Source organism: Polypterus senegalus, chromosome 1 (genome assembly GCF_016835505.1).
Source record: "Polypterus senegalus isolate Bchr_013 chromosome 1, ASM1683550v1, whole genome shotgun sequence".
Taxonomy (NCBI): Eukaryota; Metazoa; Chordata; class Cladistia; order Polypteriformes; family Polypteridae; genus Polypterus; species Polypterus senegalus.
The window spans coordinates 159,894,624-159,913,312 of record NC_053154.1 but is presented as its reverse complement, the minus strand read 5'-3'; the positions used below and the strand labels follow the sequence as shown (position 1 = coordinate 159,913,312).

Genomic DNA, 18,689 nt, shown 5'->3' with positions numbered 1-18,689 from the left:
GGAGGCCCCAGGAAACATGAACCCTGGTTTTCTTACTACAATACAGCAATGCTACCACTATGCTACTGTGTTGCCTGCTTTACTGAACTTTTTAGAGCAAATCATTTAGATAGTGGTATAGGAAAAATGAGACAAAATGCAGAGGCAGATCATGGACTAAAGACAACCAAGGTACTGGTTTGTGACACAAGAAAGGAGTAAAACATAGCTATACACAAAATGTTTTTTTTTTAAATGCCCAAGTATAACTTTATAGCTCTTATTTATCATATCTCAAATTTTTAGTTTGTGTACAATGTGGCCTGTAGGGGGTGCCTCAGAACCAGAAACGTTAGACACAACTACACAACACAGAAGTCCCAGGTTCAAATAACTTTTTACTAGAGAAAGTACCTTATACAGGCTTCTTATTCCATAATACAATCTACTTCTTCTGTTCTTTCTCCTCCACTCCTACCCAGCAAGCTTTGTCATTCCTCCACACCCAACTCTGACTCACTGAGTGGGTACAGAGATCTGATAAGTGGTCTCTCCCTGTATTTCTATTATGAGGACCATCTGGCCAGACAAGGGTACATCCATCCATCCATCCCATCCCTTTTGGGAAGTCAGTCCATCTTTGCCTTCTACTGCAATGGATTTATTCTGTATAACTCTTTAATTGCACTAATGTTTCTGCCTGTAATGTATGAATGGTGTGCTGATGCTGTGCATATTGTATAAAAAAAAACAACAACATTATTGTGTTACAAATTGAATTATATTAGCTCTAGAGCAAAATATAAATATGTTTAGTAGACCAGTGTACCTTTTTTTAATATTCAAGGTGCTAGCCTTACTACTGTTGATCATTAGCCAGTTGTTTTTTTTTTAATTTAATGTTTTGAACATATCCCAGTTTACTTAGCAAATTTTGTTCATATGCAAAAGAAAAAATACGCGTAACATAGCTTTTCGAGTGGAAACACTGAAGAAAAACCAGTTGCTACCCTTTGCACCACCCTAAGGCATTATTAAGAAGGGTGTATTAAGAATTTGTCATTACTTCCTGGAGGATGTGAACAATATTATTTACTGGAAATAAAAAATAAAGACCATACAAATAAGATACTACAATATATTCAATATAATGAAATGAAAGAAATGAAAGTATGCACAATTCATCATCACAAAACCATATTACAGGGTGCATTTGCAAACAGTCAACCTGTGCATCTTTGGAAGAAACCAAAGCCATGGATGTAAAGCATGCCAACTTCATAAAGGCTGTAACCAGCCTGGGAGTGAAAACATTCTGGACTGGAGCTGTGACCTCAACAAGCTAGGCCGGGGTACCTGTCCACATCTGGGCACATTCAAACATTCACCTACAATTACTAATGCAGTCAAATGTTTATCTGAACTCGTTTCTTTGTGGTCTTATTTTTAAATGTAATTTTCTGCCTGTTTGCTTTTTGTGTAATTATTTTTTATGGTAAAGTTATTCTGCCAATCACAAAGACATACAAAGTGCAAGCACAAAACTGATTCAGCTCTCGTGATTGCAGATAAGTGACTTTATTTCTTTTTTTTTATCCTCTGTAACAGGTGCCTGTACCAGAATGGAAACTGTAGCGGGATGCTGTAGCTTCAATCATGTTGACCTTCACCTCGTGTAACTGTCGCTGAGAACCTTAACTTTTCATTGTGTTTGTATTGTAAGTACATTATTAATTTTCAACAAAGATAGTTTACATGTGCATGCAAAGAATTCCAGTTGATGCCGCTTCTTTCTTGAACTAGGGATTAGCTTAATCATTTGCCTTTAAAGCGATTTCAGTTTTGCGTTGAGTTGCTAGCCTAAAGCGTTACGGTATGGTTACATCTCTGAAATTTCATAACCGCCACTGCACTCCAATGTACTGTAGTGCGGTCATCACTTTAAGAAATACAGAGGCTGTGCGATTCTGTCTGACTGTCAGTGGGAAGTGTCTGCAGATATTCCACTCCGCAGCCCGAGTCTGTGAACTGCTGAGGTGGGCGGAGCAGCAACATCTGCTTCGAGTTTCAATTGGCTAAGCGCACTTGATTGACTTTGAGTACAAAGTCTCTTCCCTAAGGGAGTTGGCTTAAACTCTGAAGTCAGTTCCCTACTTTTAAAAGCCTTGAATTGTCGTTCTGAAGCCTGGTACTCGGACCACTACAAAAAGCGTCCTGGTTGTATTTATTTATATTGTGAGGGAGGCAAGCATGCATCGTCCAGTTTTACTTCTGCAAGGGCTGCAGGTTAGTAAAGAACTTTGCTTTTCTCATTAATATGTTTCTGTTACTATAATTAATGCAGCGTGAACTGGCGCAGCTGCTTGGAAAGAAGAAAGAAGGTTTCACTGTTCTCATGTACATTGAGTATTTCAACAAAGAGCAGACAGCAGTTTGAACTAAATCATGTGTTTGATCTGAACAGAAGAATGCTGAATGATACAGTATATTCTTTAAAAGAAACGGAAAGCTGGAGTAGTCAGTCCATGTAGAAACTTTAGCTGCTGTAAACATTCGCATAAACAACTCCAGACGAAGTTCTTTGATTAGGATTGCACACAGATCCATCCTATCTGACTGTAGCATAAGATGTCTGTGTTCTCCTAGACATTGTTGTCATTGTTATAAGCAAAATTAACATTTCAATCGGCCAACAGTTCGATTCATATTGCATTACAAATTACCTGGGGAATGCATTTTACTTTGTTACGTGTTTTCTGCACAGTTAAGCTTTGGGTCTCATGTTTCGCTGATCTAATTCAGAAGGAACTAGGGCAAGAGCTTCTCCTATTGAAATTTTTAGATTTGCATTATGTTTAAGCACAGCTGCCATGTGTGAGTTCATGAAAAGTAGTGTCATGCAATAGCAATAAAACTGCCATTTTCTGAAACCGTTCATGCAAGGTAGCAGGGAGCCAGGATTTGTTTTTAATGATTTGGACATACTTCAGATGTAACGTTAATTAAGTCTTAAAAGGTATATAAAAGCAGTGAAAGGAGAAATATCAAGTGTGCCATTGTAACCACCTCATTGCCTGCTGCATTTTAAATGTTATTCATTGGTCTTTGTGTCCATTTATGAACATGCTTTATCTAATAAGGGCCAGCGAAGCCGGATCCTAGCTTAACAGTATTAGGTGGAAGGCAGAAACCAGCACTTACAATTACAAGGCATATTCACACAACACCAACATTTACACAAACTAGTTTACAGTTTCCAATTAAACTAACATGGCCATTATTGGGAGAAGGGAAAACAACCTTTGTTGTCACTGGAGAAAATCACATGCAGACAAGAACATACAAACTTCATGTTTGACAAGGATTAAAACTTGAGAGTCAGCAGTGCACCATCATGTCATCTACTTATTCACTTTCCTTAGCACATTCAGCTGAAATAAATGGAAAAGTAACAATACATGCACTTAAATGGCATATACAGAATATACAAAATGTAGAAATAACATTTTTTTCAGAAATCATCTGAAAGATTTTTCTGTAATAATAACTATAATAATAATACATTATTGTTGATTCCTCTGACTATTTACTTACCAACTTTGAAAATGCAAAAAAAAAAAAACAGGAGACTTTCTAAAATGGATTTGTCGGTTTTATGAATATTGAGTCAATTAATGATTTCCAATAAAATAATAATAATAATAATACAGTTGCTAACGAGAGAAGGTGTCTGATTAGAAATATCAGACTGCGGAACATTATCTCACAAGGCATAGTATCTGTTTGAAACTAAACTTTTTATACAAAAAGAGTATAAATATGGATTCTCTTTTATCATATTCAGTTAAGATAGTGTCCAATTGCTTTGCCCCCAAGCCACCCCTGCAGAACTGACATTCACCTTCAGTCAGTCAGCTTTGAAGTTAACCTCTAATATTGTAAATGAGGGACTTGACGGTAGACAGCAGAAACCTGATATCAGATTCACTGAGTCTTCTCCATCACTGCATCGAAGCACCATATCTTACTACAAAAACAAAAATTTATTTTTCATACATTTTCATTCATGGTATGTAGCTCAAAGTGCTTTACAAGAAGTTAAAAGAAAAAAAATGTAAAATTGTATGATAATTTAAAATAAATAATTATATAAAAACATAAATGAAACACCTTAAATAGTCCTAACCTGGACTGACAATGAGTTACGATTCAGTTTGAATGAAACAAGTACTTGCATTTGTAAGTGATGCTGGAACAAACATTCTGTACATATATATAAGCAGATATCGAGTCATCTTTATTAATGTACATATTTCTATGTACTCCACAGTAATATCAACAAGTATTACATTGTCCAGGAATTTTTATAAAAGTCCACTATAAATTTAAAGTGGTAAAATTTAGGCTACTGTGTGTGATCCCATATTATTAAGAGATTTCACTCAGTTCTGGGGTTACTGGTTTGCAAAGTACAGCTTCATATAAAATTGGGAAATGGTTGTGATGGTGGTGTAATGATGAGAGATTTTGCTTGTGATCCTTAATTGCAAGAAATCGTTCTGGAGACAATATGGCCCACCTGAGGCTACCTGTGGCTATGACAAAAATAGGTAGGAAAATGTCTTATTAAGGAAAAGGTTTAATGTAATGGGCAGAGTAAACCTGATTTTCTTGTCTAAAATACACCTGTGCTAACAATTGCACTACCCACACAGAATGTGTTGTGGTATTTCTCTGTGGATAGGTTACACTGTTGTATTTCATGTCAGTTTTTTCCAACTCTTAGCTCCCCCTACCTGACTTGTGGTGAGAAGTTATTTTATGTTGAATTTCAAGTCTTTGACTTGAAGATCAAAGGTGTTAATAAAGAAGCAAGATGTACAGAAAAGCAAGTCTAAAATAAAACGTAACACAATGTGACTATATTATCCTCTGTCATATTATGTTACTTTTTAATAAAATTATGTGATGTGAGCATTGGATATATGAATGTTGTTTTTTTTGGGAACTTTTTTTATATACTTGGACAGCTTTCCTTTGGCGTTCATGTAAGCACTTCATAAACAATCATGATCCTGTGATTCTGCCAATATTTATTATTCTTATTATTTATTGCAGTCAATTAACAAGAGCCAGACTGAACTGGTGTTTGGGCAAATGCCTGAATTGCTGCTACAATGAATGTGGGCCTTTGAACAGATACATTAAATTATTTCCAGATAAAAAAAAAAAAACTCATGTCAAGTCAAACTACACATTAGTCTGGATATTTTAATAAATATAATACATTCCAAGACAATAACTAATATTGTGAAAAATGTGTGGCCTACTAGCCGTACATAACAGCCAAAGATGACCAGATGAAAACATTGGCTAGGATTTCTAGGACCTCTCATAGCCAACAGATTCACTTTACTAATGCATTGCTTTTCCATTTGCTGTTTAATCTGTAATGAAGTATCTGTTATAAAAATCTGTATCTGAAAATCGGTTCAATGTGTTTCGTCATATCATATACTGTAAATAATACTGTAATTAGTTTATAAAACTCCCACATAGTTTAAATGGTTATTAGTTGTTCATTTGTTTTTTTTCTTCTTATAACATTACGTTTCTTGTATGTGAGGCTAGAAATACATCAAACAAGTTTTTAGTAAATTGAAAATAGAAAAAAATTGCATTGTGCTGTTTTCAAATAGCTAATGCCACATTTTTCTTTAAAATATAAGTGGCACTCCATTCTCATTTGCCTTTAAGTGTCTGTTATTGTTAGTTATAAAATCCCTAACAATTATTAGTCTCAGTCAATAACTTAATGGGATTTTATATATTTGTATGTACTGTATAAGTTGAATGCTATGTATATTATTTTGTGTTTGTATGTGTCTTTTATTGGTATTGTTTTATTGTCACTTCAGAAGAGGCATGCAGTTAAGAATTTCAGTGAACTGAGTAGGTGTGATAATAAGCTGCTCAGAACATATTTGTGATGGTTTCATCTATTGTATATTATGTTGTTTAATTCTATGTACTTTGTTATATGTATGGATGTAGCACCAAAAGAAATTTCTAGAAACTACAGTATGATGTCTGGTAATAAAAATTCAAGTTCAAATAAACTGACTTGACTTAATATATATGATATTTATTGAAAGATGTCTCCATAAGTTTTGATAGCCTTGAGCCAGCCATATTTATGTTAAATACCATGTGTACAACTGTGTTCCCTTGAAGACACATTCGTGCTAAACTTAAGGCCAGCAGCTGCCAGTTGGAGCCTTCATTTACATAACGAGTTGAAGACAATTGTTGGCGTACTCCAATGAAATCAGTTGTGTGTGACATTCCCAGTGACTCAGTCCAACTATTCCTCGACTTGCTATGACAAAATTAAATAGGTTCAGCGACAACTCCATCATGCATCTTTGAATTGGCTGTCACAAAAAGGGGCAAGCATGACTGTGCAGGAAGGTCAGCACTAAATTCTGAAATGTGACATGCCCAGCAATTTTCAGTTATGTAAATTGTCATGGTTCAGCAACGAGATCAGCAAATGCATTTGTCAAGTCTCATATATAACCCACCACTAGTAGGCTTGTAATGTGACATCGGTTTAGAAAAGTTACTGCTACATTTCATTCAGGTGATAGAGAGAGAGAGTTAGAGGATGTGCTGATTACAGAGCGTTGCCACACCCACCACATGAGAAACCACTTGGATTGGGACCCAAGTGCAGCTGTGGAACAGGGCCCAACAGGGTAGAATCAATTCTGGCATTTACAGGATTTGAACCAGCAATTGTCTGATTGTCAGTGCAGATCCTTAGTCTCAGAGCCACCACTTTGCCCATTCAGGTGCTAGAGATGTTAAAAAAAATTAAATCCTAAGTGTAACATCATTAATGTGATGTAAAAAAGAGAATAAGAACAATACACAGGCTCCATTTACAGTAATATGTCCAGTTATAAAGATAATGTCTGATAAATCACTAACATTTACAAGATACTTTCTTATGAGCTACGTACATTTTCCTCTCATTTTGAAGCTCAAAACACATAACCGTCCATTAGGGCTTCTAGACAGAAGAACCCTCAAGGCTTCTGCTTCAGCCTTGGTCTGCACTCACTTTTAACCAGTGACTTTTCAGCCAAATAAAGTAATAGCCTTGTCGATGACTGAGGATTCTTCAAGTGATGGGGTGAGTCAGCAGCAATGAAGAGGCTACATGTAGCAGAGAGGTGTTAGATCTGACAATGTGGTGTAAAGGCAACAATTTAGAACTGAAAACTGAACCAGAATAACTCATTGTTAAATTAAGCAGCCCAGAAAAAGCTACATCATAGTCAGCAGCAATTGGGCAAGGATGGAAACTGACAGCTGGTTCAGATTCCTTTGGTAATATATATATATAAGACCACCTGGACTGGATTTACAACACTGAGGTCATGCTATATAGGCACAAGAGAGCCTCCACATTCTTTTAAATAAGGATACTGCTAACCTTTCATCATTGTATAATACTCAGTGTTTTACTTGGGGAAACAAACAATCAGTCTTTATTTTGCTTAGCACTTTTTTTATTATGAGAACCATCCCAGGGCACTTTACAAGTTCAGATATGTTACACAACAGTTACAGATATTTTTTACAATTGGAGCACAGGTAAGATAAGTATTCTGCACAGTATCATGCAGTAAAGTTTACAGTGTCACTCTCCTGTTTTATGAGTTTGCTATCATGGTAGACAGAAAGGTATTCCAAACAATCATGAAGGGGTCACAGAAAATTATAGGATGTGGTTTACCATTGATTGTACAGATCCATACCAAATTCTACCTTACGAAAACCTATGCCATATTACAGGATTTACCTTTACCCTGTATTTGATGGTAGTTTATTATCAAAATCCCAACAGCAGGTTCAAAACAAACTATACTCTTAAACTGTAATTATTGTGAATAGCTTAGGGATCTTGAATGTTTGCCTGCTGTTAGGACTTTTTTTTGCTACTCTATGCACAGTTTAGCACATTCCTGTATGCTGAATTCTTCTGTTTGCACTTAGATACCTTGTGTTTAGATATCTTTTTTATTTATTTTCATCCTTTTGTTTTCACAATCTGCTTAATCCAGTTTTTGGGATTTTTGTGGTTCCGGTCCATCTTAGGATACACTTACACACCCACAACACACTAACAACAGACTATTTTTAAATGACCAATTGACCTACTATGCATTTTTGGGCTGATCCTCCAACTTTCTATTCTAATATTATTACTGAGAGATACAAAAAAAATCAAATTTACATATGCCAAATATGAAGTTGAAAGTTAAATAAGAAGTGTATAAAGTTTAGCATTATTGGTGGAATGACTTCATAAACAGTAGGTATCAGCAAAGCAGAACACATTTATGAGAATGTTACTCATTGTTAGAGGTGGCATTAGTGAAACTCATTGGCTGCAAGTTTTTGAATAAACTAATGTCTTTAGCTCTTTTCATACTAGCAGTCCAAATCAGGTTATAGCTCTGTATACTGTAGTGTTTAAATCTATCTGATATAAATAAAGCTTACTGTGGTTAAAACATGGCTTTATATTGTCATCTAAATCAAATTGCACTGGTGTTTTACTTGTTTGTTATCTCACTCTAGACATAGGGGAAGAGGTTCGTTATGTTTTGTTAACAGATGTCATTATATAGACAGAAGGGTTTTATTTGTTTGAAGTTAACGTTTAGAGATTACTTCTTAATTATTTTCCAAATATACTTTTAAAGTCAGCATTTAATGACAAGTACTCCAGTGCCAATAACATTGAACAGATGGCTCATGTTAATAGTTTTTGGCTGCATAATATCCTGGTACGGAGCCTTCTCAGCTAGGGACCATAAAGCACTACACAGAGTCTATAGTTGGCACAGAATATCATTGTTACACAGCTCTCTTCTGTTGAGAACATACAGTATATATAACACAACACACACTGCCCTAGAAAGGGTAACACTGTCATTGAAAACCCTTTGTTCATTACTTTTCTCTGTTCTGGCAAAAGGCAAATGACCATTAAGGCAATAAGGCTACTTGATAGACACTCATACCAACAGCTGCATGAGTGTGCCTGATGTGTATCTATTGTCTAATGTTGTTATAACTTGTGTTGTTTCTTCATTGTCTGTTGATGGTATTATAACACTATCACTAATGTGTTGGAAAGTACAAATCGCATTGTACTTTGTACACATGACAAAAATGTGCACTTTAAAAAAAATTTTGTAAATAATTACAGGAGTACAAAAATGTTATGCATTTTTTCCCTTCCGTCTACTTTATTTAAAAAATTTTCTTTAAAATGTACTAATTTTAAAACATCAGGTCTCACATAGCAACGTATTTAGAAAACACTGACATATAATTGTCATGTACTGTAATCAAGCAATGTCTTCTGTTTATTCAAATGATTCACTTAGTGATAGTATCTTTACAAGGTGGAATAGTTATTCCCTAACTTCTTTGCATCAGCCGGCAGGTACTGCACCTTACAACTAAAATATTTTTCTGTATTTGTTACGGCAGGTCACTCAATCTGTATTTTCTATGGCTATGGCAACTTTATATTCGTTTGTAACCTTTAAAATCAGTTGTATGTTCCCTTTCATCCAGACAAAGAAATCCATTTTGTTTTTGGCATCTTTATTTGGGTTGGGTTTATTATGTGTTATTGATATTTCAGTGTGAATATAAAATGTTCATAAAACTTTTTCAAAACACAAGTGTGGATGGAAAACTTTTAAAACAAAAATGGGGTTTCCAAATTTGTTAGTGTTGACTAATCCTAAAAGCTTACAATTATCGGTGAACTACTGAAGTTGAGAAGTGATCTTAATGAAATAGCTGGTGAACCACACTTAAAAATCAGACAATCTATCAATTTTCTTTGGTGGTGGTATTGTTGTTTCAGTGTAGTGAAAAATGAACATCTAAATGGAAGACCTTGTTTCCTTATTATATTTACACTCAGTTTCAAGTGGCAATTCTTATTTATGTTCTTCAGGCTATCTTTTCTATCCTGAATTCTGTATTGTGACAATTTCACATTTCTTCAATGTATTCCTCTGTTCTTTTTTGCATTAACATATAACTGTTTTGCAAACTAAACATTGATTTAAATCAAAAATCTTACACCACATGCAGGGAGAACATATATGATTTCTCCTGACAGGCAGTTAGTTGCTGATCTCTGCAAAGTAGATATTACAGACATATCTAAAAATTAAGATAATTGTATATTAATGCATTGTTTTGTAAAGTTGTTTTGATCCTACTGTTCACGTTTTACAGATATAGTGAGCTAATTGGGTTGAAAAAAAATCTGCTGATGCTAAGTCTTAAGTCATTCTGACTCATCCAGCTTGAGTCAAAGAACCTCTCATAACTGAATAGCCTGATAGCTGCCATGTCACAGGGTCATTAAGTGTAGGGTGGGTTAGAGCAAGACCTTTTTACTCATTCTCATTCAGCTGGAGAGTATTGCATGACACAGCCCTGATGATGATGCAGTCCTCAGCACTAGAGCAGGTTCTGACAAGCAGTGGGACCAACAAGAAACCTTTCTTTTCTTCTGCTTTGGCCATAATTTCTTTCTGTTAATTATTTAAACTTTTATAAAGGGTAGAACCTGTTTTAATTAATTGGAATCTGGTAAATACTTTTTATTTTGTATAAGAGCCACAAAAGTCTTTTATATATTTTTTTCCAACTGCCGTAACATTAATATTTTTTATGCAGACTAATAGGTAAACAGACAAGTGTGGTAAATGTCTGCTTACTAAAATACCATTTTCACTTTGCAAGTGGAAGGCAAATTTGACCAGTAATTTTGAGAAACAGCTAAGATTTAAAGTAATTTCCATCATACATGTGTAAAATTAATGGCAAAGGTTCAGTTATCCAACAGTATTTTTATCCCAGTAATTCCATAGTGGGAAATCAGGGGGTTTCATTCTATCCTTGCAGCATTAGGTTCAAGACTGGAAAATTCAACAACGTCAGTTAGCCTAAAATGCACATATTTAGAATATGGCTTTAAACAACAGTACCAAGAGAGGAAATTATGATTAGGCAAGGAATTAACTTATGTCTTTGGAGACATAAGGGAATAGTTCTTAACATTGTACCATTGAAGGATTTGTCTTATAAAAGTTCTTGAATATAAACAGCTGTTTAGCTTTTGCTTGAGGGTATAGCATGGTGGTCAGCTCAGCTAAAGTAAAGGGCTTTAGCTTTTGATTAAAGGCAGGGCCACACAGTCTGTAGAATTAGTTGGCTTATTCCTGTCATGTTTATGCGTTGTCTGTAAATAATCCAGTTTCTTCCTACATCTGGAGGTTAAGTTGATTTCACACTCTAAACTGGGCTAGCGTGAGAAAGTGTGTATGTGAATGTGCTTTTTTGTGTCTTGGTCTTCTAGAGTCATCTAGAGTTGGCTTTTTGCATTCTATTCAGTTCTCCTGGGGGGAAAGCTCAGTGTGAGCTTTAATAATAATGAGTGAGTTATAATAACAAGACTGGATTAAGAAAATCGATGGATTGATGTTTTATCGATTGTGACAGGCATACTTAGCAGTAAATATTTGAACGTAAAAGTCCTGCGTCTAGTGAACAACTTGGAAGCTGAATGCAGTGTACATAGACAAATCTTAGTTATGGTTGGATTTCTATCTATTTTATTGTATTGTATATAAAGCCTTGCAAAACTGATGCTCAAAACAGTTTTCACAAACACTCAGACATCACATGGAGTTTTTACAATGTTGAAAGTAAATAAATTCTAACACTAGCAGGGATTCGCAGCACAGTTCATTGTGATGGCTCTCTTTTAGCCTCTATAGTCTAAAAAAGAAACATTGGAATGGTCAAAATATTAATTTTAAATCTTCCATTCAGTCATCCACTTTCTAATCTGCCTACTACTATAAATACATTGTGCTTAGTTTTTTTAAAATGGTAATATTTATGGGAAAACATTTCTTCAGAATTGTTTCTTGTAACTGAATTCTTGATAATTAATGACAGTGCAAACTGCAAAATTATTCAAAAGGTACTAGGAAATGTAAAGATCTGAAAATAGAAAAGCAGTCTTCAAGTTTATGGAATTGTCTTTATGAAATCAAAATTAAGTTATCACTGTGCACCTTACTCGTTTTGCTTTTCTCTTTTGCAAACACACTGTCCTAAAAAGCTGTATCATTTCACCTCCAGGCTGGCAGTATTTCAATTATGGTGGCTACTGTGTCATCCAGGCCTATTTTTACATAGTGTTTATTTACTCTTACTCAAACATGAATTGACAAATAAATGAATGAGGGAAATGTTTATCCTCTCCCCTTCACCACCAAAAAAGACATATCAAAATACCATATTAAAGTTAATGGTTTCTAAAATGTCATATTCGGGGTATGGGCATGGTTCTATCCCTAATGAAAATCAAGTCTCACTTAACATTGGATTTCCAAAAAATGTTAAGTGTTAATCAACACAAGTGTAAGTGTAATGTTCTCCAATACACTGTGTAAAATATAAATGTCTAATTAACAGGAAGAAATAGAGAAAAAGGTCTATTATATTTAATACCATATGAAATATGCTATTTATGAGTGATGGCACATGAAATGCAATGGAGATACAACACTGTTTTTCTTTGTCCTTGGTGACTTAACCTGTTTTTTTCAATCATGCATATCACTGCTGTGCATTAATAAATAGCATGTGTTAACATTAGCAGAACCTGCAGTTTTACACAGTAGTTACAATACAGTGATAAAAATAGCGATCTGTAAAAAAATGTTTATCCTGAACAGCTTCTAATGCTGCAAATGGAGAACACATTGAATTAAGAGCTGAATTTTCCTACTTGAAATTTTTGCTTCCTGTAGAACTGTATTTGGACAATTACTGAAAATATTTTTAGCTCATAGTTGCCTGTTACATTTCTGCATCATACAGTGCAAATATTGTGTTGTGTTTCAATCAAGGTCCCCTCCAAGTCTCGGGTTCAAATGCCATTTTTATGTCTATTTTGTTCATTTTCAATTCCTTTGTTTATGTTAATGTTGTTGGTCATTTAGTTTCTATGTATTTGTGTATTTTCCTTTATGTTCCGTGTATTTTGTGGGTGATCCCCCAAGAGGTGTGGCTACTTGCCCATCACCTTCAAGGGGCTCTTCTCGGCCATTTAAAGGCTGGGAAAACCCACAGCCCCTTGCGGTTCATTTGGAATGTGCTTTGGACATGGTGAGTTTTGTTGGTTGCTGTGCTTTTTTTGTTATTTACTGGATTTTGTGACTTTGACTTTGCCTTGAATTTTGTATTAGAACTTGGTCAGCCTTGGATTGTCTTCATTGTTCAAGAGTATTTTAGTAATGATAATCATTTTTACATATAACAATCTTGTGTTTGCCCTTGTTACTAGTCGTGGTTTGACCGGCTTTTCCCACTCTAGTGGGTATGTTGTGATTTTTTTTTTTTTGGGACTGTGTGTGATTCGGAGCTCTTTAGTTCATAACAGTAACTACACACTTAAAATCCACTACCACCTCAGCTGAAGTGGAATTTCTAAAACATGAGTCTATAAAACTGGTAGGGTGGGCCTGTCTCGCTCTGTTGCTAGAACTCTTAATCTCACAATCAGGTTACATTCTTGACATCCCAAAGGTGTTAGGTGCCTAGGCCTGGCCTAGACAGCAAGGTGTTTAAACTTTAACCATTGATTATCATTTCTAAGTTTGGCCTTTACTCACCGAATAAGAAATGTCACATTTTTCAATTTAAAGTTAAGTGCAATCTTGGGAATACTGGGTCTTTGTATCTGTTCTGAGCTTGAACTAATATTTTGATCAACAGTGCTTCTGTTGTACTCAACAAAAGCTCTGAACACTACTCTATTCCAAGGGACATGCTAGTGTTTGACTTCAGAAATAGAAATCAGCCCGTAATGGAGTTGGGCATTTTAACACATGAACACAGCAACTCAAGAGACCTTAAAATTGAAAAAATATATAGTTCATGACACTATACTTACTTTATGCATGTGTGTGTGTTAGAGAGAGAGAGAGAGAGAGAGAAAGAAAGGAACAAACCCAGGCAGCATAGATTTCTTGCTTTGTGAACTTGTTTTTGGGTCTGTATTTACAGCTGTCTCCGTCAGCACTTGTAGGTTAAGACACAAAGAAGAGAGAAATAAAAACAAAAAAAAGTTTTGTTGCATACAAATGAAACACAACTATGTACGAACATATACACATATACGTTATGCCTTTCAGAAACATGCATCATAAAATAATGTATATCTAGAAATACTCTAATATGACTGGTTGCTCTATTTCCTTAATTTGAGTTTAAGCATATTTCTGGTTGTTCTTTGTACCAAGCATGTCCTCTCATATGCACCTGCTTTATAAATATAGTTACTAAACAACAGTGTTGGATCAGTACTAAAATTTTGACATTATCAAGATGGTACTGAAGCAAATAATGGATATTTCTCCCAAGTGCTTACCTGATGCTCTGCATAAATGCACACCTACCTGCTTTCCTGCACTCTGTGGTTCCTCATTTGAAATTTCTAGCACGTTGATGGAGGGGTGGTGGGGGTTCCTGGATCCGTCATAGATTCTACAGCATGTCAAATAGCAGTCCCCTTGTTGAATCTCTTGAAGAGCGTTCCTATGTGGAGTCTCCAGGGCGTCAAAGAGCTTAGAGTTCCTATGGAGTCTCCTTCCTGCATGTGGAAGAATGACGCACCCTACCTTGTACTTCCAGTACTGAACTTCTGGTTTCGTGTCATTTTAAAAACTGTGTTTTTATGTCCATTTTCAGTACTGGTATACCACAGAACCTTATTAGCAATCTCTATCACTTAGTAACAGACTGTGCAACTCAGGTATATTTTACTTTTAAGTACAGTGGCTGTGTTATATATGACTAACAATACATATTAGATATTTTTGCATCTGTAAATTATTTTTATTCTTATGAAATGTTATGAGTAAAAATCCAATTTCCTCTTCACCATCTCTTAACAGTAACCTGAATTTCACTGTCTATCTGAAACATTAAATATTATATGTAGAAAGAGCACAGTGTCACAGTGCCAATGCTAATTTGTGGTGTACACCTTCTTTTCCTTGTTTTTTCTTCTTTGAATAAAGGTAGGTAAGTCCTTGGTGGGTTGTAACCATGAACGCTGTCATGACTCACTCATCCTCTTAATTCAAGGCGAACAGAAGTAATGCTTAAGTGATTGAAAAAAAGCCATCAAAGCAGGTGTCAAACAGCAACCAGTTAATTTTCTTTTGTGCTGTTTTGCATTTCTACTCTCAATCAAGTCTCACCAAATACCTCCCTGTAAAAGCATGCAATACTTCCTTTTATATTACAGTAGATAGAAGCACATATGGCATTCCTCAGGTAAGTAATGTGAAGCTCTGGTCATTTTGCCTGCTAGTCTAGCTTTAGTCTGTTCAAATGATTCATGGCTCCAAGCCAGCAGGTAGCACTGGTGTGCAAACTACAGTACACAAGATAATAAACTCACTGGGACCCCCAAGGTCAAAATTTTTTATTCTAACAAAAGTCTATCTTGCCCTAATGGTCATAGAAAGCAACTGTGCAAAATTTGGTCCAGATTGGTCAGCAGGTGTAGGGTTGTATAAGGAACAGACAGACAGACATTCTATTTCAAATATGCAGATAAGGAGCAATTAAAACAGTTAATGTGGCCATTTAAGACTAAAATAAGCAAATAAGGATAGCAATACAACTAAAATAAAGCAAGTTGCTTGAGCAGTAAGTGCTTCATCAACAATAACTGACCTTTCATTAACAAAGTGGGTTGGACCCTAAATCACAGGCATAGCCACTGCCACTACAGCCCTCCAGGAACAACTTTACACACCCCTACTCTAGTGTCTGCCGCTGTGAGGTAACAGCCATTCTGCTCTACAACCCTACAAACAGTGCCTCAGTTTTTTGACCTTTGCAGGCACTAGACACCTCTGATTACTTTAGAGCTATGCTATATTCTTAGTTAGTTGAGTTTGATCACAAACCAAAGATGCACAGCAGTCATCCAGCAGTCTTTCTGGTTATAAACCTGTGTAAATTCAGTGATGTGTTATCTGCTTATCTTTATTTTTCCCTTTTTGCATTTTAGCATTGTTATGTCTTTCTTTGGCTGAAATGATGCAACATCAAGGTTTTTTTTGTTTTGTTATTGTAGATATTCTGATTTTACTGACATCATATTGGTCTATTGTTGATACATTTTCACAGGCACTGATAAGCTACATTACAAGCCCTAACATCAGTGGTCTGTGATATAAATGGAGCCTGGTAACTGTGTACTGCTGTGACTGCTCTGCCTACTGCACTATTGTTCTGACACAATGATGGGGTACAGTTTAGGTGAAAATGCCAAGTCAATGATTAACTCACTATTCTTTAGATGATAACGGCTGGGTTAATTAATCTGTGTCTAATCTGCCGCTGTTAGAGAGAATCATTGCAAAAGAATGGCTGTATTTTAAGGGATTGCTTTTCATGAAATAAGTAATGTGTAAACATCAAAAACACGAATATTCCTTTTTGTTGCCACTGAGTTTTATGTTATGTGCTGTTGATGGCTGATTACAAATCATTTATTACACTGTATTTTTTCTACAAAAGACAATCATTAACGAATGCATAAATAGAGTTGGTTGTGTGACTGGTAGTGGGCACTGCAGCCTCCCCAATCTCAGAGACCACCACATGGACATAGTCCCAGGTTCAAATAAATTATTTATTTATCAGCTAATTCATTAGCAATGGGGTCTAATAAGCACAATACCTCTTCTTTCTTTTCTGTCCTCTCCTCCACACCTCCAGGTGAGCTTTGTCTCCCTCCCTCCCTCCTGATTCCAACTCACCAGAGGAGTCTGGATGGCTCGCTTTTATGTCAGACCCGGGAGTACTTCTGGTACTGGGGCATAGCCTGACAGAAGCACTTCCAGGTCAGATGGGAGACTTCTGAAACTTGTAGTCCCTCTTCCTGCACCAACCCCTGGCGGCACCCAAGGATGCTGACAGGATTGTCCTTCAGGACTACAATTCCCTTATATCCTTGCGAGGATTCCAACTGAGTCCATGTGAGTGGAGCACTGCCATCTCTTAGAATGGGGGAGAAACTGCCCCAAATGCATCCACTTCCACTCATTATCCATACATTTATTCCCTTGCTTCAGTCCTGTCCCGGATAGATTGTGCCTCCTTCCATGTTGTCCTTCCGTTACGGCATCCCAGCCGGGACACACAGTTGATAATTTTAGAAAAAATATAGTCTAGAAAAACTGATATTTAGTCAAAATTCTAAAGTATTCAGCAATAGGAACCAATGCTGCAACTTCTGTCGCTGTCTTTTAAATGTTAAATCTAACATTTATCACACTTAACCAGTTTCTATTCATACTGTTGACTGGATTTGTAAATTTTAGTTACCCCCATTTCACAGTTTGATTCATGCTGTCAGAATAACAACCCAAAAGCAAAAGTTTTTTGTACTCTTAAAAAAACAGTGCCTGTTAACTATATCTAATACATTTTAGTGTGGTGTGTCAGGGATTGAGCAAAAGGACAAGGTGATGATGTGAGACAGTAATGGTAGTCAAATGAAAGGCCAAAATAATGTGTATTAAAACAAAACCAAGCAACCAAAACCAAAGTGCCAAGTCAAAGATTGAGAGTCGGAGAGTGGAATGTTGAAAACCAAAAAATCAAAACCTGACATTCGTATCCTCTATGAGATAACCTGATTGCACCATTGCTGCCATATTTAAACTAGCACTGCTGGATGTCACAACCACGTAAATGAGGTCAATTGACAAATGCTAAGGTGACACGTAAATAATTAAAATAAGGACAGTTCAACCAATGCAGAAATTAAGTTCTGTAAATGCAAAAACCCTTTAAAATGCAAAATTGCATGCATATATCTACATGTATACAACATGCATATATCTGCATGTATACAACATGATGTCTTCCATCAGGTTGCAGTAGAATGAATCCATGTATCAACAGTAAATGGTTCAAAGGTTCTCATAATCTTCTCAGTTTATTGGTAGCCCGGTAATTTAGTGGATAACACTATCACCTCATGAAAACAGCATTCTGGATTTTAATCCTACACATAGATGTTGTCTATATAATCATATGTGTATGTGTGTATTTGCTGGATCAATACTAAAATTTTGACTTTGGTACCAATACCTGCTTTGGCACCTTAGTACAGATATTAAAATCATACTGAAGCAAATAACATAACATGGAATTTGTCACAAAATAAAAGGCAAAATTAATATTTTACCTCCTAAGAATTATCTACAAAAAATAAACACAAACTGTAGTAACAGAATAGTGATGCACTTTAATTATTTTAAATGTGATTACTATCTGGAATATGTCAACTAACTGTAAGGCCCCGTCCACACAGGCGTCTGAACTGCACGTTTTTTTGCCTCCTGTAGCGTCAAGTGAGCATGGATTGAACGCAGCCAATCAGACTCTTCATGTGGGATTTCATCACTTGCGTTCGATCAGAGGTGCGTTCAGATAGCATCAAAACATTTTTGCATGCATCTTTTTCTTGCCATCAATTTCTGCCAAAATCCTGATGA

At 35.8% G+C, this 18,689-nt stretch overlaps 1 protein-coding gene across 5 annotated transcripts in view; it reads left to right on the top strand.

Annotated features, from left to right (window-relative positions):
- pld1a (phospholipase D1a) overlaps nt 1–18,689 on the top strand; it is a 254,737-nt gene that overhangs the window by 64,550 nt on the left and 171,498 nt on the right. For 4 of the 5 annotated variants that reach the window (XM_039761453.1, XM_039761463.1, XM_039761429.1 and 1 more), the window contains one exon: nt 1,588–1,697. The gene's annotated coding sequence lies outside the window, so the exon portion shown is untranslated. Of the gene's footprint in view, nt 1–1,587; nt 1,698–2,133; nt 2,266–18,689 lie in introns of those variants that run through there. The other variant, XM_039761439.1, reaches the window with a different exon arrangement.